At 44.3% G+C, this 21555-nt stretch overlaps 1 long non-coding RNA gene across 7 annotated transcripts in view; it reads left to right on the forward strand.

Moving 5' to 3' along the window:
- LOC141131284 (uncharacterized) overlaps positions 1 to 21555 on the forward strand; it is a 142364-nt gene that overhangs the window by 38766 nt on the left and 82043 nt on the right. For 5 of the 7 annotated variants that reach the window (XR_012242723.1, XR_012242720.1, XR_012242717.1 and 2 more), the window contains exons 2-5: positions 12046 to 12226; positions 15897 to 16018; positions 20021 to 20104; positions 20212 to 20352. This is a non-coding gene — a long non-coding RNA (uncharacterized lncRNA). Of the gene's footprint in view, positions 1 to 12045; positions 12227 to 15896; positions 16019 to 20020; positions 20110 to 20211; positions 20353 to 21555 lie in introns of all 7 variants that reach the window. The other 2 variants (XR_012242721.1, XR_012242719.1) reach the window with 2 other exon arrangements.

The raw sequence follows: 21555 nt of genomic DNA on the forward strand, positions 1-21555 counted from the left end.
CCTAATGTGGTCATATTAGGTCAATGATGTCACCAGCATCCCCGCCTTGCAGCCACACTCACAAACAGGGTGAGGATTCTCTTGATATAATTGACCTATTATGGATACATGGCCATATTAGGCCAATTTCATTGACTTATGGCCACGTGTCCATAAACGTTGAAGAAAGTTGAAAGACCTGTAGTGCTGGACCCATAGGGTTATCTTTACTGATATTGTTATCTAAAGGAATTGCTGTTGGTGTAAATGATCTGGTTCCTGGGCAGGCGGCTTCTACACTCCAGTAGATCTCCACAGTCTCTTTGGCTTGTAGTGTAATGTAACAAGAATTGAAATTGAAGAGCCACTCCACTGCTAAGAGAAGGGGTATCCCTGATGTTTAATGGAATAAAGTTGCAGCTATATCTCTTGGGATTGGTGTGGTGCTTCAATTTCAATTCTCATTACATGGCCCTATTAGGCCAATGTTATTGACCTAATATGGCTTTGAAGCCATATTAGGTCAACGATATCACAGGTATCCTGCCCTGTTGTGTACATGTGGCTATAGGGCATGGAATGTCTTGGCTCCAATTGATTGGCCTACCCCTGACAGATTCCTTCTGGGTTAGCTCAAGTCAAACTCAAGCTCATCCATAGGTACAGAGAATCCAACCTGGTGAAATTCACTGGGACTGTGAGTCTCAAACCTGCAGGATTCACCTTGAACTCATGGTATTCCTGAGCCTGAACCTTACTGTATGGTCTCCACCAGAGGTGCATATGATAATGTGTCAAGGCAAGAGCACAGCTATACAGCTATCGCCCTATAACAGTGCCTGAACAAGTACCCTCATGGTGGGATCATCAGGTATTATTTTAATAAAGGCTGCAGGTTGCATAATTACATATAGTTACATACTGTACATAGTTGGTAAGGTTGAATAAAGACACTCGATTTTAGTAATGATTTTACAAAAACTTTAAGAGATACCTGGAGGTGGTCTGCTAACTTTTCAGCAGCAGGCAATCTTGCAAAGAGTCAATCTACATTTTAAGAAATAACTTTACTATCTAACTTTAATCTAACCATGAGCAAAGGCCTAAGATGAGTTATAATTATTATTATAAGGACTTATAGAATAACATGCCACATAACAATAGCATCAGATTTGTTCCCCACCTATGTGAACCAGTGTGTTTTTCCGATGTCATGAATGGCTCACTGGAGTCTTTTACAACATGTTCTCACTTTTTCCAGTCTCCCCCGTAATCTGTGCTTATTATCTTTTTTTTGTTACTTCATCAAATTTCCCACTATGCACAAATACAATTGATTTCTTCCCTTTGTCCTTGCCACACTTCCTTTTCCATTTATCTTACTATTTTGAAATGCAGCACAACTCCATTTTGTTATCCGCTGTTATTTTGTTCGTGTAGCAACCTTCTACACCCTCAAGGATGTGTAATAATAAAAGGATGCATTTTTCTGCCAGAGAAAACCTGTATTTACTTCAAACACCCAATTAAGTTGGTATGAAATTTCTATTTATGTTGTTTTTATTTCCCCATACCCCTGACCTAAAACTATTAGAGAGCAATTCTTCAAGGCAGGCAACAATTTACAGTGTTTCCAGGACTCCGATGGGCAAAATGTGCCAAAATGTAAGTTTTAGCTCCTGTGTGCTTCTACACCATGGTCCTCTGTGGGCATAGGCAAGTGTGTGATAGGGTCAGGTACTAGGGAGTAGCTTGGGTTTTTACTTAGGTTCAGGTCCGAACCCATGTCTGGTTACAGATTTCAGAAGGAATCTGTCAGGTCCGGGCCAATGAGCTGCTGGAGGAGGATACTAGGTTAATGTAATTGACCTAATATGGTTATGTGGCCATTTTGGGTGAGTGATGTTACAAGAATCCTCCACCGGCAGGTAATTGCACAGGCACTATTAGCTTCCTTTTGGGATTGGACAGAACTCAAGCATATGCATTCTGGGGATTGTACAGATGCCAAGTACATCCCTTCTGGGGCCTCTGGATAGTGTTATACCAGGGATGTCAAACTCAATTTCATTGCGAGCCACATAAGGATTATGGTTGCCCCCAAAGGGCCAGTTGCAGCTGTAAGACTAGTTGTTCAGAGCACCCCATTTCCCCCTTACATCAGATGTCAAGATCTCCCGCACCATCTGAAGTCAAGAGTCCCCCAACCTCCCTTACATCACAGTGCACTACCACTTACCTTGTGCTGCTGCCAGGAAGAAACAGGGGGCAGAGCTGGGAAGCAGAAGGTGCAGGGTCTGGAGGAGGACCAGAGGTGGGCTGTTGTCAGCTTCCGGAGTCTGCTAAATGCTGAGACCAGGGGAGGCAGAGCCTAGGGGGTTCAGGATCTGGTAGAGGGGTTCTGTCTTCCTCTCTGCTGCCAACTTCTGAGACAAGGTGAGTGTAGAGATGAGGGGGATGCCGCAGCTAAAGAGAGGTGCAAGGGCCACATCATGAAATGACCTGGGGGGCTTTATTCGGCAAATGGGCCTTTTGTTTGACACGTGTGTTATGCTAATCAGATTAACAGAAAGTGGAGTGTACCGGTTCACACAACTTAAATACACGGTTAAAATATGTATATATCTATGAGTATTTCTGCTCAGGCTGTCTTGCGATTTACACAATAATCTGCTACTGATAAATAATTGAGGTTGGGCACCTTGGAAGGAACTTCCTTGCATGATGTGGTACTCCCTCAATGGCCCACAGACAATAAGAAGTGTACTCATAAAAATATTTCAGAGCTATTTGACCTGTGAAACTGCAGGTGTTGACAATCATAGTAAATAAGTATGTATTCCCTATCATCATCAGCTCCATCTAGTGGCGATATTGCAGTATATTCCTGATTCACGCTATTCTTATAAATGAAGAACATCCGACCTGGACAGAAAATAGCCTATTAACATTACATTTTGTCATAATTCATACAGAACGAATGCACATGCAATTTCACAGAGTGATTAGCTTTGCCTCTTCCTGGTTTTCTGTAGCTGCCCCTTTAATGAATCGCTGCAGGACGTGTTTCTCATCAAGGGGCTAGCTGCCAGAGACCCCCTAATGAGGATAGAAGAAGCGGCGGAGTGATTAGCCTTACAGAAAAACACTGGATCACTGGGCATGTATGTATGTTTTTTTTGTGCAGAACCCAGCTTTAGCGGTAAGAGGGGTAAAAAAAATACAGGGAGGAATGAAGTTCCACCTTAGAGCTGGCCATACATAATTCAATTTTACTGTCCCGTGACTGCCCTCCTAAGGAAGAAAATGCAGCTGCTCACATGCACATGCTGCATTCACAGTGCTTTGCTTCATGGCTGTGGCAAAACCTAAATCCCCTGCTGCCAAATATCAAGTGAATGGGGCCATGGTGCAACTGCGGTTGCAGCCCAGTGGCATGGGATTTTCAGGACTAAAACAGGTGGTGGGGAGGTGACATATTGTATCCTTGTAAACAAGACCTCCCTACTAACCATTACAAAATCAAATGAGCATTCCGAAAAATGTAAATTTTCAAGTAAATTGTACTGGTGTACGGCCAGCCTTGCTACATTGATAAACAATTCTCCCCATTGAAAGGAGAGGTAAAATATAGAGGGGACCCCCACTCTGTCAGGTATAGTGGTGGGGGAAGGGGAACTCCTAGAGGTGGGGGAGGCCAATATGGAGTGGGGGGGGGATTGGCAAGTGATGAGGTCAGTGTTATTGGGGGGGGGGGGACACAATAGTAGTGGCAGGAAGGTGGTGGTGGAGGGGGGTCATATATGAAGGGATGCCCTAGGCTTGGGGTGGAGTGTCAGTATTAGGCAGTGTTGGGGGAAGATGTTGGAGGGGCTATTGTTGGGGAGGGGGCAGATATGCAAACGTACCCTTAGGGAAAGGGAGGTTGGTACTGGGGGCTCAAAACTATAGGGGGTAATAATGTGGACATTGGTATGGGGAAATCTCCTACATTGGGTGGGGTAGTATGTGATGAAGGGAAACTCCTAGAGGCAGGGGAGGCCAGTATGGGGGAGGGGGGAGTCTTGGGGTCAGTGTTATTGGAGGTGCAGTAGTGGTGGCAGAAAGGTGTGGGGTCCTATATGGAAGAAGGCCCTATGCTTTGGGGAGGGATGTCATTATTAGGTGGTAATGGTGGAAATAGTTGGAGGGACCATTATTAGGAAGGGGCAGATATGGAAAGAGAAACTTGGTGGGGAATTTCCTATATTGGGTGAGGCAGTATGTGATGAAGGAAACTCCTAGAGGCAATAGAGGCCAGAATGGGGGATTCTTGGGGTCAGTATTAATGTAGGGGCAGTAGTGGTGGCAGGAAGGTGGGGGCAGGGGTCCTATATTGAAGAAGGCCCTATGCTTTGGGGTTGGGATGTCAGTATTAGGTGGTAATGGTGCAAATAGTTGGAGGGACCATTGTTGGGAAGGGGCAGATATGGAAAGAGACCCTTAGTGGGGAATTTCCTATCTTGGGTGGGGCAGTATGTGATGAAGGGGAACTCCTAGATGCAAGGGAGGTCAGTATAGGGGAGGTTCTTGGGGTCAGTGTTATTGGAGTAGTGATGGCTGGAAGTGTGTGTGTGTATGTGTGCATGTGTGGGTGTGTGTTTGTGTGTGTGTGGGGGGTCCTATATATATGTGATGAAGGGGAACTCCTAGAGGCAAGGGAGGCCAGTATGGGGGGGTTCTTGGAGTCATTTTGTTATGGGAGGGGCAGTAGTGGTGGTAGGAAGGTGGTGCTGGGGGCGGGGGTCCTATATGGATGAAGGCCATATGCTTTGGGGATGGGATGTCAGTATTAGGTGGTAATGGTGGAAATAGTTGGAGGGACCATTGTTGGGAAGGGGCAGATATGGAAAGAGGCCCTTAGTGTGGAATTTCCTATATTGGGTGGGGCAGTATGTGATTAAGGGGAACTCCTAGAGACAGGGGAGGCCAGTATGGAGGGGGGGGGGGGTTCTTGGGGTCAGTGTTATTGGAGGGGCAGTATTGGTGGCAGGGAGGTGTGGGGGGGGGTCCTATATGGAGGAAGGCCATATGCTTTGGGGATGGGATGTCAGTATTAGGTGGTAGTGGTGGAAATAGTTGGAGGGACCATTGTTGGGAAGGAGCAGATATTGAAAGAGACCTTTAGTGGGGAATTTCCTATATTGGATGGGGCAGTATGTGATGAAGGGGAACTCCTAGAGGCAGGGGATATTGGAGGGGCAGTAGTGATGGCTTGAAGTGTGTGTGTGTATGTGTGTGTATGGGGGGACCTATATACCCCATGCTTTGGGGGTTGGGTGTAAGTATTAGGTGGCATTGGGGGGAAGTAGTTTGAGGGGCCATTGTTGGGATGGAGCAGATATGGAAAGAGCCCCTTAGAGAAGGATGGGGGGGTGGTATTGGGGGCTCGTAGCTGTGGGGAGGAGGGGAGGGGGTGGTAATATGGTCAGTGGTATGGAGGAAAGGAAACCCCTGTATTGAGTAAGGGGGGGTGGGGTACAGTATTCTATGATATTGGGGGGAAAATGATTTTAAATGATTTAATTATTTTTAAAACACACTTCTAAACAATATCACCATAATATGTTACTAACATACCAGATCATGCTAAAACATAAAAGCAAAGCAAACACAACACCCCTCCATGAGCACCTTTTTTTTGCAAAAATTTGCAACACGGTTGAAAAACTGGTGTTTGCTTCAATTATCACTGTAATAATTTAGCATGAAAACCCTTCCATTCCAAGCTGATTACATAGGAACGTATTCCAGAGGACTGTGGCTACAGAGTAAAGTGACGGGGGTGTAATGATGGATTATGTGTCTGTGGTTGGGTGACACTGCTTATACATCAATATATCATTTCTTATCACAACAGATAATATTCTGACTGAGATGATAATGAGGGAGGGGCTTAAAGGATTTTTTTTATCCAGGCGTCTTTAACCCTTTATGATGAAAGGCCTACCCTCAGTATGGACAGTATAAGAGCTTTGAGGTCACAATTCAATGCATGGATATTACAGTTTAATGCCATTACTATCATGTTTATCTCTCTTTTGAAGTGAGACGCGATTGCACAGTAAATGCAATGGGTTAAGATCTGAATGTGGATAGATGTTTTAAGTCCAGGCAGTTCAGGTGCGGACAAGATTAATGTTACCTTTAGTTTGTATACAGTGACCTTGCAACACCCCCTCCAATCTGTGTAAATTATTGTAACCCAGTACATGATTACAACATCAGCGGTCTATACGGATAATGCTGGAAGGTAGTTAGATGATAACATTCACCTAGCTGTATTTAAAAAAAAAAGTCAATCAAAAATTATATTCGCTGTAAACACTGTCACTCTGTTCACTTTTGTATCAATAAATATTTTGCATAAAAAAAATTTTAAAAAATTATCGTTAAATGCAATATTTGTTATTTACAGTGTTGGTGAACGATCACCTTGTAAAACAACCTTTTCAGGTCAAAATAGAAATGAAAGGCAAAACATTTGTGAAAGGCTGTGCAGAGGGGGCGGGTCAGGACAAGTCTGATCATTGGAGGAGAGCAGGCTGAGTTCCCAACATAACTAGTAGACATGTGCAATTCGTTTCGTTACAAATTCGCTTTCGGAGGAAATTTGGCAAGTCCAAATGAACGAGAGGCTTTTTTGACGAATGCATACGAAAACAAATTTTCAGAAAGAACGAATATCCGAAAATCCGAAAGAAAGAAAATACGCAAATACAAAAGAACGAAAAATCACACACACAAGCCATTCTGTAAATGGTTGCAGTGCCAAGCAAGCGACCCCTTGTAGTCAGCATGCAGAGAAGACACTCAGCATCAAGGATGACCTTGGGTTTAGTTCCGAAATTGGTTCTGTCCAAAAGTTAACTGTATTGGTGGTGGATTACACTCAGAGGAGATTGATGTTTGGGCATTAATGACCACCTATAATCTAGTAGTCCATTCCTAAGGGTAAGAGGCCAGGCTTACTGTGGTGTTGGTGGAAGACTCTTGTTCACCTATAAGTCAAGGATCACTAACCTATCGGGTGTTTCCCGGGATTGATTGAATTTTGCCCTTCTTTTTTGGACATTTATGCGCAGTATATTTCTTTTATATACTTGTAGATTGTTGCCCACAATATATACCAGCTGCTGCCCACTTGCTATTTTAACCCAAAGGCTGTAATCTCTTATTTTTCAATAAATATCATACCTTGAGTTCAGCTTATAGTGTGCACAAGGCCTTTAAAACCTTGCTTCTATATGTAGTTTGTAATCCTGTATAATACCTGGAAAGTCATATTTGCTTATTACCTCTGAAGGCTGTGCTTCTCCCTAGTTTTATTAAATAGTGATTGTCCTTTACTGCTCTTCATGAATAATGTAGGCTCTACACAGACTGATGCTAAAATATACTATGGAGGGTGACTACAGTGCCTGCTATACAGACAGCTACTAGAAGTAGAATCTGCAAATCCAGATAAGAAATGCAGTCATAAAAAAATATGGATCACCATATGCTGAAGGATAACCCCACTCAATGAACTTGCTAAGAGAGTCTTCTTTATTGAATACATGGCAACAGCATGAACACATTTAGCTTGTAGTTATCTTTTTACATATGGTGATTTAGCCTGACTGTGAACAGGCAAGACTTGTACGCAGTGGCGGCTGGTGCTCAAATTTTTTTGGAGGGGCACAAACAAATTAAAAAATTCTGAAAAATACTTTAAAAAAAAACCCATCAATTGCAGCCTCACTGTGCCTATGAAATTCAGCCACTTTGCCCATCAAATGCAGCCACTGTGCTATCACTTGCAGCCACTGTGCCCATCATATGCAGCCACTGTGCCCATCAAATACAGCCACTGTGCCCATCAAATGCAGCCACTGTGCCTTCAAATGCAGCCACTGTGCCTATCAAATACAGCCACTTTGCCATCAAATGCAGCCCCTGTGCCCATCATATACAGCCTCTGTGCCCATCATATGCAGCCACTGTGCTCAGCATATGCACCCACTGTGCCTACCAAATACAGCCACTGTGCCCATCATGTGCAGCCACTGTGCCCACCAAATACAGCCACTGTGCCCATCATGTGCAGCCACTGTGTTAACAAATACAGCCACTGTGCCCATAATGTGCAGCCAATGTGCTCACCAAATACAGCCTCTGTGCCCATCATGTGCAGCCACTGTGCCCATCATACGCAGCCACTGTGCCCAGCATATGCAGCCACTGTGCCCATCAAATGCAGCCACTTTTGCCCGTCAAATGCAGCCACTTGTGCCCAGTATATGCAGCCACTTGTGCCCAGTTTATGCAGCCACTGTTCCCACCGACCCCCCCAATCGAAGTGCTCGCGGCTCTGTAAGCACCCCCAATGCTCGCCCCCCCTGCGCGCACGGCTCTGACAGACCCCCGGCACTTACCACGGTGCCAGGCCGCAGCTCCTCTCCAAGACAGTGCACCAGAGCGGTGGCGACCTCCGCTCCAGCGTGTGTCTCCTCCGCTCCTCTTCCTAAGCTTTGGCCAATCAGGAAACAGGTCTGAGGCCCCGCCTCCTGATTGGTGGGGAGGAAGGTTAGTGTGAAAATAGTGAAAATTAATTCGCTATCGTCAAAAAATTGGGTGGGATCAGGGCGCACTCTCTGTGCCCCAAGCCCACCCTATTTTGAAGCCTATTAGAGCCTCTGGCTCTAATCAGGTGCTTCAAAATGTACCACCCCCTCCAACCCCCACCATAGGAATCCATGCGTCCTGAAAGGGGCCAGGCGCATGGATGGGAGGGCGGCGCCAGTGCGCCTACAGTGCACGGGCCACCACTGCTTGTACATGGTATATATTTTACTCAAGCATAGACAGACCTGGAGTGACAATTTTTTGCTTTTACATTCAATTGTGGAACAGCAAGTGTGTGACAAAATTGAAAAGTGCATCAAACAATTCTTTCAGATAAACCCTACAACAGGGTGTCAAACTCTATTTTATCATGGGCCGCATCAGCACTATGGTTGCCCTGAAAGGGCCAGTTGTATCTGTAAGACTAAATGTCCAGAAGTTAAGAATCCTTCACCCTCCCTTACATCACAATGCACCCCCTTTACCTTGTGCTGCTGCCAGGAAGAAGCTGGAGGCGGAGCTGGGAAGCAGAAAGTGCAGGGTCTGGAGGATGACCAGAGAAGGGCTGGAGTCTGCTGAATGCTGGGACCAGGGGAGGTGGGGATGAGGGGGTACTGCAGCTGCACAGAGAGGTGCAGGATCTGTAGGAGAGTTCTGTCCTCTCTGTTGCTGACTGCTAATATGGGGGGTGGGGCAGAGACGAGCCTCTCCACAGCTGTACAGAGAAGCGCAGGATCTGGCAGAGAAGTTCTGTCCTCCTCCCTGCTGCCGACTGCTGAGACAAGGTGGAGATGGAGGGGGTTTCCCAGCTGCAGGAGAGGTGCGAGGGCCACATGAAATGGCCTTGTGTTTGACACATGTGCACTACAACAACAGCTTGTGTACTAACCACATTATGCTGTAGCCTGGATTTAGAGAGGACCTGTACCGTAGAAGATGTGGCCAACAAAGCAAAAGTCACCATTGTTTCCAGTAGGTTCCCTGCAGCATATATTTTCCCTATTACTGACCTTACATACCTTGTTCTGCATTGTGTCCCTGTGTGTAGGGATGAGCTAAGGTTTGGACCAAATCCACAGGAAAGTATCACATGATAGCAGGCGGATGGCCCAATCAGCTGCAGTCATGGAATACCCCACCCCACAGTAACATGTAACTAAGGGGCAGGGATGCTGGCGATATCAATGACCTAATAAGGCCACATGACAATAATTAGACAATGTCATTGACCCACCATCACCATATTAAGTCAATGAAACTACCAGCATCCCTGCCTCTTTGTTATGTGTGGCTACAAAGGTGGAGAGTTCCATGGACCCGGTTGATTGAGCTGGTGGCCTGCTATCATGTGACAGTTCCTTATTAGAACCTTAACTCCCTTGAAGACTGGTGGTCTGATGAATGATGGAGGAATGATCAAGTAACAGCACGAAAGGTTCATACATCACTAATCTGAAGAATAAATGAAGATGTTAGGAGATCCCTGCACTGTAGCTTTATCTCCAGCAAGGAGAACACTAAGCAACATTGTAGTTTTATCACCAAACGTCAGGCCAAAACACGTGAGACTGGCAGTAAGAGGCAGTAGTGCTTGAGATCAGTGGTTTTCAACCTTATTTAATTTTTTCTAAAACCTTCAATGACCCAATAGTAAAAAAAAAAAAGGGGGCTGGGGGACAATGTTGGAGGTTGGAGGCACAATGGTGGGGCATGAGGTTCTGTAGTAAGCTAGAGGGCACAGCAGGGCACTGGCTGGAACTGTGGGAGGTTGGGGGTACTGTAAGAGCTGTGGGATCTTAGGGGGTCTAGGAGCACTGTGGGAGGTTGAGAGGTACTACAGGCCAGTATGGGAGGTTGGGGGGCACTATGGGAGCTGGGAGGTACTGTGGGAAATTAGGAAATCTGCAGCTTGCTGGAGTCCTGGAAGGAGGCAGACCATGGCCCAGCAGAGGACCACACAATGTTTGAGAGCCACTGATAATCTCATACTTTAGATATAGATACAAGACTGTAGACACAATCTAAGCACATGAAGTGCACTATTTTTAAAGAGGAATTCAAGACAAAAGGTTGATTTAAGGGTACTGCTTAAAGGGCAGGGCTTTTTTTCAGCGGGAACGCAGGGGGAACGCAATTACAGTATATCTTAACCTAAGCGCAAAAATCGAATATAACAATTCCTTTGATTTGGTGGCTGAATTACTTTTAATTGTTCAGGCTATAAACATTTTCAGCAAGTACAGATTAACTGTTGATTTTGCCAAAAATGCAGTGTCCTTGTCATTTTCTGTGAGCTGAACTGAAAGTGCAAACAATGTTATCTTCCTAGCGTGAGTGGCAACCATAGCTCCCTCCATAGACACAGTGGAGTGGGTGAGCGTAGGCACTCTGGGACAGGAAGGGTGTTACTCACAGGATTATCAGATGAAAAATAAAACAGAAAAAAAAAAAGGAAGACAACACTCCCTGCCTTTACTACAAGGGTGTGTGCCCCAAGCTTCAGGTTTAAATAATGCTGTGCCAAGCTGGACCAACGTAAGTATGCAATACAAATTATTTCTGGAGAAAGAAAAACTCCAGATGAATGCATGCTTCACTGGCTTTTTCAGCAAACGACAGGTAAAAACATCACACCATAGCAGGTAAAAACAGCAAGATGTTAACGGGTTTCGCCCTACACAAGTGCTTAATCATTAAGACTAAGGGCTTGTATAGCATGATATGCGTTAACATCTTGCTGTCCTGTGCTGTCCTGCCCTGTCCTGTGATGTTTTTACCTCTCATTTGCTAATAAAGCCCGTGAAGAGTGCAGCCACCCGCAGTTCCTCTTTCATCTGATATGTGTCGGACGAGCCAGGCTCCAACTTCACAGCGTAGTGAAGCAGTGAACGCTATAGTTGAAGAGCGATCACCTGGAGCGGCGTGCATTTGTGTTTGGTTAGCCAAATAATTCCTGGAGTTCAGCTTTAAAATGACCAGTCTCTAGCACTAGCTTTCCTCTAGTCCAGGGGTCTCCAAACTGCGCCCCTGGGGCCCTTTGCTTGCCTTTATCTGGTCCTTGGGGCACTATTCATCCCACTTACACTATTCTACCCTCTAACATAAAAAATGGGGCATAATTCCTGCCACTGGCACCAAAAATGGGGCACTATTCCTCCCCCTAATACCACAGATGGGGCACTATTTACTCCCACTGATGCCTAGAAAATGTTCTATTCCTGCTGGCCACAGTCCGGCCCTCCCTGAAGGAGAGTAAACTGGCCCTTTTTAAAAAAAAGTTTGGAGACCCTGTGCTCTAGTCAACAAGCAGAAAGCGAGACTGAGTCCAACAAAGAACCCCAGCAAATGCTTGTAAAAGGCTCATTTTAGGCAACCCCAATCTCACTTAATTTCTGTTTTTCTTTTTTTTTTCATTTTTAGGTTAACCCAGCTGATATAAAAAAAAGAAAAAGATATTACCAGGAAATGAGTGAGTTATACCGGACCCAGAACTATATGGTTCTCAACTTCTCAGGATACAATAAGGAAAGCGCCTTGAAAAAGGAAAAGGTAGCGTACAAGCTATGCGGGGGACCACGTACTGTAGAGCTGTAATTGTACAGTAAGTATAGGGCTCAGTAACTTTGTATCCTCAGGACCAACTATACAGCATGTCCCCCCAGAGTCTCCTTCTTCCAGATGCATTGTGATTTATTCAGGTAGCAATAGGATGCAGCGGCAATTAAAAAAGAAAGAAAAAAGAACACACAGTGTATGCAAAGTTCAGACAGCAGTGTCAGCTTTAATTAGAGCGGTAGAGGGCATGGCATTATATTAGAATAGAGCTGGCTGGTGCAGTTGTGTGAAAAAGTATTTGCCCCCTTCCTGATTTTTTTTTTTTTTTGTTGCATATTACTCACACTTAAATGATTCAGATCATTAAACAAATTTTAATATTACACACAGATAACCCGAGTAAATCCAAGATGCAGTTTTTAACCGCTTGCCGACCAGCCGCTGCCATTACTGTATACGGCAGCATGTCTGCATGATCCTGCGAGCCGTCGTAGCTATACGTTGGTCCCTTTAAGCGGGATAGCAGGCGCGCACGCCACTGCACTGCAGGGGTGCAGATGCTCCTGGCCGACGGTTGTGGTGACCGCTGGCCATGAGCGATCGCAGGCATGAGAGGCAGAACAGGGACGGGTGTGTGTAAATACACAAATCACTGTTCTGTTCTGTGAGAAGAGACAGATTGTGAGTTCCTAATAGCTAGGGACCACGATCTGTCATTTCCTCTAGGTCAGTCCCCTCCCCCTAGAGTTAGAAACACACACAGGAAACACAATTAACCCCTTGATCGCCCCCTATTGTTAACCCCTTGCCGGCCAGTGACATTTTTACAGTAATCAGTGCATTTTTATAGCACTGATCGCTGTATAAATGCCAATGGTCCCCAAAAATGTCTCAAAAGTGTCCGATGTGTCCGCCATAATGTCGCAGTCCCGATAAAAATCACAGATTGCCGCCATTACTAGTAAAAAAAAAAATATAATAATAAAAATGCTATAAATCTATCCCCTTTTTGTAGACGCTATAACTTTTGCGCAAACCAATCAATAGAAGCTTATTGCGATTTTTTTTACCAAAAATATGTAGAAGAATACATATCGGCCTAAACTGAGAAAAAATTAGCTTTTTTTTTTTTTTTTTTTTTGAAAAAAGGGGATATTTATTATAGCAAAAAGTACAAAATATTGTGTTTTTATTCAAAATTGTCTCTCTTTTTTTGTTTATAGCGCAAAAAATAAAAAACGCAGAGATGATAAAGTACCACCAAAAGAAAGCTCTATTTGTGAGAAAAAAGGACGTCAATTTTGTTTGTGTGCAGCTTTGCACGACAATTGTCAGTTAAAGCGACGCAGTGCCGAATCGCAAAAAATGGTCCGGTCATTCAGCAGCCAAATCTTCCGGGACTGAAGTGGTTAAATGATTATTTCATTTATTAAGTAAAAAAAGCTGTTCAAACCTGCCTGGCCCTATGTGAAAAAGTAATTGCCCCCTCCCATGCTGAACTGTGATTAACCACAATTTTTTGGAAATCTGAGTTAAATTTAATTTGCCACACCCAGGCCTGATTACTGCCAGACCTATTGAATCAAGAAATCACATAAATAGAAGCTGTCTGACAAAGTGAAGCACGCTAACAGATCACAAAAAGCCACACATCATGCCACAATCTAAAAAAAATTAAGAACAGATTAGAAACAAACATGTATCGGTCTAGGAAGGGTTTCAAAGTAATTTCTACGGCTTTGGAACTCCAGTGAACCACGGGGAGAAACATTATCCACAAATGGAGATAACTTGGAACTGTGGTGAACCTTCCCAGGAGTGGCCGGCCTACAAAAATTACTCCAAGAACATGACGACGACTCATCCAGGAGGTCATAAAAGAACCCAGAACAACATCTAAAGAACTGCAGGCCTCACTTGCCTCAGGTAAGATCAGTCTTCATGATTCAACGATAAGAAAGAGACTGGGCAAAAATGGCATCCATGGGAGAGTTCCAAGGCCAAAGCCACTGCTGACCAAGAAGAACACAAAGGCTCATCTTACATTTACCAAAAAACATCTTGATTATCCCCAAGACTTTTAGGCAAATATTTTGTGGACTGATGAGACAAAAATTAAACTTTTTGGAAGGTGTGCGTCCCGTTACATCTGGCATAAACCTAATACAGCATTTCATAACAAGAACATCATACCAACAGTCAGACATGGTGGTGGTAGCGTGATGGTCTGGGGCTGCTTTGCAGCTTCAGGACCTGGACACTTACCATAATTCATGGAACCATGAATTCTGAGCTCTACCAGAAAATCCGGCCATCAGTTCCTGACCTCAAGCTCAAGTGCACTTGGGTTATGCAGCAAGACAATGATTTGAAATACAACAGCAAGTCCACCTCCAAATGGTTCAAACAAAGCAAAATTTGGGTTTTGGAGTGGCCTAGTCAAAGCCCGGACTTAAATTTAATTGAGATGCTGTATCATGACCTTACACAGGCCGTTCATGTTGGAGAACCCTCCAATGTGGCTGAATTAAAACAATTCTGCAAAGAAGAGTGGGCCAAAATTGCTCCACAGCAATGTGAAAGACTCATTGCCAGTTATCGCAAACGCTTGATTGCAGTTGTTGTCGCCAAGGGTGGCACAACCAGTTATTGGGTTTAGGGGGCAATTACTTTTTCACATAAAGCCAGGCAGTTTTTTTGCCTTAATAAATGAAACCATCATTTAAAAACTGCATTTTGTATTTACTTGGGTTATCTTTGTGTAATAATACGATTTGTTTGATGATCTGAGTCATTTAAGTGTGACAAATATGCAAAAAAAAAAAAAAAATCAGAAACGGGGCAAATACTTTTTCACACAACTGTATGTGGAGTATATTAATTTGGGAAGTAGTTTGGAGTACAGTAGAGTAGGTAAAGAGATGCTGATCAGGCTGAGATAAAAAGAATATGGGGCCTTAAGGGGACCTTCACCCCAAACCTGATCTCATTGTGCCCCTCCCCCTCTCCCTCTCTTCCAGTTGGATAAACACTATATTAAAGTATTGGGACGCCTGCCTTTACACAGACATGAACTTTAATGACATCCCAGTCTTAGTCCGTAGGGTTCAATATTGAGTTGGCCCACCCTTTGCAGCTTTAACAGCTGCAACTCTTCTGGGAAGGCTGTCCACAAGGTTTATGAGTGTGTCTATGGGAATGTTTGACCATTCTTCCAGAAGCGCATTTGTGAGATCAGGCACTGATGTTGGATGAGAAGGCCTGGCTCGCAGTCTTCGCTCTAATTCATTCCAAAGAAGTTCTATCTGGTTGAGGTCAGGACTCTGTGCAGGCCAGTCAAGTTTCTGCCCCCCAAACTAGCTCATCCATGTCTTCATGGACCATGTGATGTCAATGTCATCCATGTCTTTATGGCATTTCTATGGTTGAGTGATATATGTTTAAGCGTCATCCGAGGTCAGTATCTACTTTCTGGACTAAGATGCTGATCCAAGGATGATGAAACGTAAATCCTGAGGCCCGCACAGACCAAAAGGTGTTAACATGTCTGTAGCAGACACTTGTTGGCTATTTATGTATAATTGAAGGTTCCATATTCTTGTATATTGTATTGTATTTTAATTACATATTTATTTATTTGTTATTCCATTTGAGCAATATTTACCTAAATTGATGTGTCCAAAGCCAAATATTTGTCTTTATTTGTCTCTCTTTAGGGGTTTGGTATGGTTTCAACCGCACCGGACATCTGACAACTTTTTCACCTTTTATCATGATGCCTGTTATTTGTGTGAGGACCTTCAGACATGTAGAAGATCTCAAGAATGAACACGTGCAGGTTTGTGAATAGGCTTCATTTTGCCAAAAGTTATGAAATTGGGAACCCTATCAAACAAAAGCAATGAAAATTCCCAGCTCAACTTACCAACCAGCCTGCAACCAACCAAACTGTCCTGTCTAACAGTATGCAATAAAAACAGGGGTTTTTTTTGTTTGCACACAATGGCAGCAAAGGTGTCCAGTGCGTCCTTTCACTAGTATTCCAACAGTAAAAACAAATGGCCCCTGTCCCCACCTATAACTGGCCTTTGTACCGAGGAGCACATGGAAGGGTGATGCATGTTGCATGTCAAACCTTGGGAACCCTAACTTGTCACATACATGGCAACAGAATTACATGCTCTCATCTATAGAATTGCAGTTTTATACATATAAAAAATTAAAGATTTATCTTTTTTGTTGTCAGGTAAATCTGAGAGCATGTTAATACTAATACTGTGTGTGCCTATAGACAAACACAGCATTGCTCAGGCCCCACCCTCCACTCTCTCCTCACAGGTGTTGACTGACAGCAGGAGCCAATGGCTCCTGCTGCTCTCAGTAAAGGCTGTAAATGCAGGAAGAGAGGAGGGAGGGGCTGCCGGCGGGGACAGCACTGGATCCAGAGTGGTGTCAGGCAGGTGTTAGGGAGAGGGGGAGGAGACACACACTGGAAGGTTTTTAGCTTAAAGCGTTACTTCACTTTTGTTGAGAAAAAAACATTCCCCTCTGGGCGATCTTTGTACATTGCAAGGACTATAATAACCTTTTTTTGCAGATTCCTACCTTTTGTAAGAGCCCTTTCACACTGGGGCGGGGGGCGGCGGCGGCGGTAAAACGCCGCTATTATTATTGTTTTACCCCCCGCTAGCGGCCGAGAAAGGGTTAAATACCACCGCAAAGCGCCTCTGCGGAGGCGCTTTGCCGCCGGTATAGCCACGCCGTCCCATTGATTTCAATGGGCAGGAGCGGTAAAGGAGCGGTATACACACCGCTCCTTCACCGCTCCGAAGATGCTGCTGGCAGGACTTTTTTTTTACCATCCTGCCAGCGCATCGCTCCAGTGTGAAAGCCCTCGGGGCTTTCACACTGGAATGCAAGCAGCGGCACTTTCGGGTCGGTTTGCAGGCGCTATTATTAGCGCAATAGCGCCTGCAAACCGCCCCAGTGTGAAAGGGCTCTTATTTTGAAGAAATCCATGTGTGTGTTTGTCTGTGCCTCTGTACTGAGTGGGTCTAATGGGTGTTGTTTCATAATTAACTGTCAGGTGTGCAGCTGCAGGGCACTAATGAAGAAAGCTGCTGGGCCTGCACCCCTTTAGATGGACTCCTATTGAAAGTATCTCTCCAAAAATGACATTTTTGCTGCAGGAGATGCCTGAAATCTGACTTGTATCTTAGGCAGACTTCTGGGAAAATTGGTGAGCCAATCACACAAGCAGGAAATGATGTTTGTGGGGAGTGGTCAGTATACATTTTGTGTACAGAACAGCCCAGGTAGCCATATTGCAATGCATTCTCACAAAATTACAGTGGCTGCAGATTGAAAAGGAAAGGTAATTTTTTACAATATGATTAGTGTCGCAATTGTATACGCTATACTATTTTTTCTTTATTTGCTATTTTTTTTCCCCACGAAAGTGGAGTTACCCTTTAAAGTACAACTAAAGGCAAAACATTTTTGGTTTGGTTTTTTTAGGTTTGGACAGAATGGAGAGGGATTACAATGCTTGTCAGTTTTTATTGCTGTCTGTGTCCCCATTAGAGAGATTCATCTTCTCTATTTGTCCTGTTTACCATAATCATTGAAAGTGAAAGTAAAAGAAAATCCCATATTTTGGGTTGTCCCCAGAAAAGTGATAGAGGGGAAACCTTCCAATGAGGACACTAGTTCTGCTGACCTGGGGGTCCCCAAGGCTTTCCCTTAGTTTGCAAGGATTTTCTTTCACTTCCTGTTTTGGCTATGGGACAGGAAGTGAAGGGAAATCTCCCCAATGGGACACAGATGGCAAAAATAAACTGACAGGGATTATAACCCTCCCTTACGCTATCCAAAATGAAAAAACAAAGTTTTGCCTATAGTACTACTTTAATGTAGAGAATGCATTATGGTAAAAAAAAAACCTATTTCCTTTAGTACCACTTTAATTTTTCCCCAATAGCCATCCATCCTGGTTGGCAGGTTATGGCAGTGTTTCTCATCCAGGGTGCCCTGGCATTCCAGAGTGCCACGAGCACGAGACCCAGTTTGCCCTATATCAAAGATGAATAGGACTCTGTGATGTGAGAACTCTGTAGTGATGGGGAGACTCTGATGTGATGAGTGGGGCTCTGTCATGGGGTACTCTGATGTGGTGGGGGGCTCTCATGTACAGGGGGGACTCTGATTTCGTGGAGGGCCTCTGACTCTGTGATGGGGGGACACCGTGGGGATGGAGGGCTTCTGATGTATAGGAGGGATGAGAATGGAGGACATGATGGGGACCTCTGTTTGAATGGGGGCCTCTGACTCTGTGATGGAGGACACATAGAGGACCTCTGATGAATAGGAGGGATGAGATAGGAGGACATGATGGGGATTTCTATTGGAAGGGGGGCCTCTGACTCTGTGATGGGAAGACACAGTGGGGATGGGGGGCCTCTGATGTATAGGAGGGATGAGATAGGAGGACATGATGGGAACCTCTGTTTTGAAAGGGGGCCTCTGACTCTGTGATGGGGAGACACAATGGGGATGGGGGGGGCCTCTGATGTATAGGAGGGATGAGGAAGGAGGACATGATGGGGATCTCTGATTTGAAGGAGGGCCTCTGACACTGTGATGGGGGGACACCGCGGGGATGGAGGGCTTCTTATGTATAGGAGGGATGAGAAAGAAGGACATGATGGCGGTTTCTGTTTGAAGGGGCACCTCTGACTCTGTGATGGGAAGACACAGTGGGGATGGGGGGCCTCTGATGTATAGGAGGGATGAGAAAGGAGGTGATTAGGGACCTCTGGTTTGAAGGGAGGCCTCTGACTCTGTGATGGGGGGACACTATGGGGGTGGAGGGCATCTGATGTATTTGAGGGATGAGAAAGGAGGACACAATGGGGACATCTTTTTAAAGAGGGGCCTTTGACTATATGATGGAGGACACCGTGGGGATAAGGAACCTCTGATGTATAGGAGGGATGAGAAAGGAGGACATGATGGGGACCTCTGATTTGAAGGGGGGCCTCTGACTCTGTGATGAAAGACACCGTGGGGATAAGGGGCCTCTGATGTATAGGAAGGATGAGAAAGGAGGACATGACGGGGACCTCTGATTTGGTGGAGGGCCTCGGACTCTGTGATGGGAGGATACCGTGGGGATGGAGGGCTTCTGATGTATAGGAGGGATGAGAAAGGAGGACATGACAGGGACCTCTGTTTGAAGAGGGACCTCTGACTCTGTGATGGAGGACACAGTGGGGATAGGGGACCTCTGATGTATAGGAGGAATGAGAAAGGAGAACATGATGGGGACCTCTGGTTTGAAGGGGGGCCTCTGACTTTGTGATGGGGGAACACTGTAGAGATTGAGGGCTTCTGATGTATAGGGGGGATGAGAAAGTAGAACATGATGGGGACCTCTGTTTGAAGAGGGGCCTCTGACTCTGTGATTGAGGAAACTGTGGGGATAGGGGACCTCTTATGTATAGGAGGGATGAAAAAACAGGACATGATGGGGACCTCTGATGTGAAGTAGGCTTATGATGTGAAGTTAATTTCATCAAGGTGATTGTGTTCATTGTCCCAGGCTCAGGTTTCCCACTGATAAGTAACATCTACGTTTTTTTTACATTTTAGACTGGGTTGCGTTGGATTTTTGCATGCTTTTAAAGGGTGCCCTAATTGAAAAAAAGCTTGAGAAACACATGTGTGCATGTCCATTATCCTGAGGCGAAGAAAGGTCATTTAGCAGTAGGTGTGTTTGCTAACATCTATCAGTACATAGCTAATCTGTTTAATTTTTTTTCATTATTCATATTTACTTTAGATATCTTGAAAAGATTTCGGCAACAGATTTTGAGCAATCAGCAAGTTTGGGAAATTCTCCAACAGGACATAATGTGGAAACATGGTACCGTGAGTCTAAAATATCAGCCTTGCAATAACCATTTTTCATGCTTAATGGTTTGTATGGTGTTAAGAGTACCTACCTAATATAATACAAGTATCTGTCCACAGGACATGCAGGTTAACAGTATCGGAACACACCATTTGGAACGTTTCTTCTCTATTTCTGACCCAGTGACAACTCCAAATTATAGGTGCGGCTACTATCACATGTATGCTGCTATGGATAGGCACCAGGAAAATACAATTACGGTAAATATAATACAATTTTCTGTTTTTTTGTTTTTTTTTTTTCAAATCTTGGATAGAGCAAGGGAGGGTTATAACCTGTGTCATTTGCTGTCCCATAGACAAAACAGGAAGTGAGAATAAATCCCTGCAATTTAAGAGAATCCATTGGCAACACAGACCACAACAAAAACCCCGACCGGGATAGTAACATGATACTAAACACACACTGTTAAATTTAAATTGTCCCTTTTATTTCTGTATATGGATGATGGCACTGTAATTATTTTAATAATAAAAAAATTAAAAAAATCTAAACACCTTTTTCCTAACTGATATACATCTGTCACATGACCCGGCTCTCTCCCAGCCTGTCTGCAGGGAAACATAAGGAGGAGGAGCATCTAGTCCTCAGCTGTTGGTCACATGTTCAAAATAAAAAAAACAGTCTTTGGAATACAGAGTAAAAATAAATTAATAATATCAATAAACTGTTTTTAAATTGTCATATAAATATATATTTAAAATCAAATCTTTATTATTTTGTGGAAATAATATAGCGTGGGCAGATTTCTGCCAGTCACAGGCTGTGTCACGCCCCTCCAGCCAGTACCTTAGAATAAGAGGGAGGTGAAACCTCCATTAATCTAGAGATGTAATATCCCACCCCCATTGTGTTTAGCTGGTTAGTGGGCATGGAGGAGGAGGGAGGGAGTGGGCTGTCATTTACCACTGTGTATATGCCCACATGTGTGAATCAGGGACGTGCGTTGAGGTCAGTGGCTGGCGAGGGACTGGCTAGTATCAGAGCCAGATACACACAGGTTACATACGTCACAAACGTTAGAGCGAGAGCAATAATTCTAGCACTAGACCTCCTCTGTAACTCTAAACATGTAACCTGTAAAAAATGTTAAAGCGTCTCCTATGGAGATTTATAAGTACTGAAGTTTGGCGCCATTCCACGAGTGTGCGCAAATTTTAACCACTTGAGGACCGGGCCTATTTTTCAAACTTGTTAGTTAAGTTAAGTTAAAATATATATATTTTTTCTAGAAAATTACTTAGAACCCACAAACATTACATATTTTTTTTCTAACACCCTAGAGAATAAAATGGCGGTCATTGCAATACTTTCTGTCACACCATATTTGCGCAGTGGTCTTACAAGCGCACTTTTTGGGGAAAAAATACACTTTTTTGAAATAAAAAATGATAAAGGTAGCC

Source organism: Aquarana catesbeiana, linkage group LG03 (assembly GCF_042186555.1).
Source record: "Aquarana catesbeiana isolate 2022-GZ linkage group LG03, ASM4218655v1, whole genome shotgun sequence".
In the NCBI taxonomy this organism is placed as follows: domain Eukaryota; kingdom Metazoa; phylum Chordata; class Amphibia; order Anura; family Ranidae; genus Aquarana; species Aquarana catesbeiana.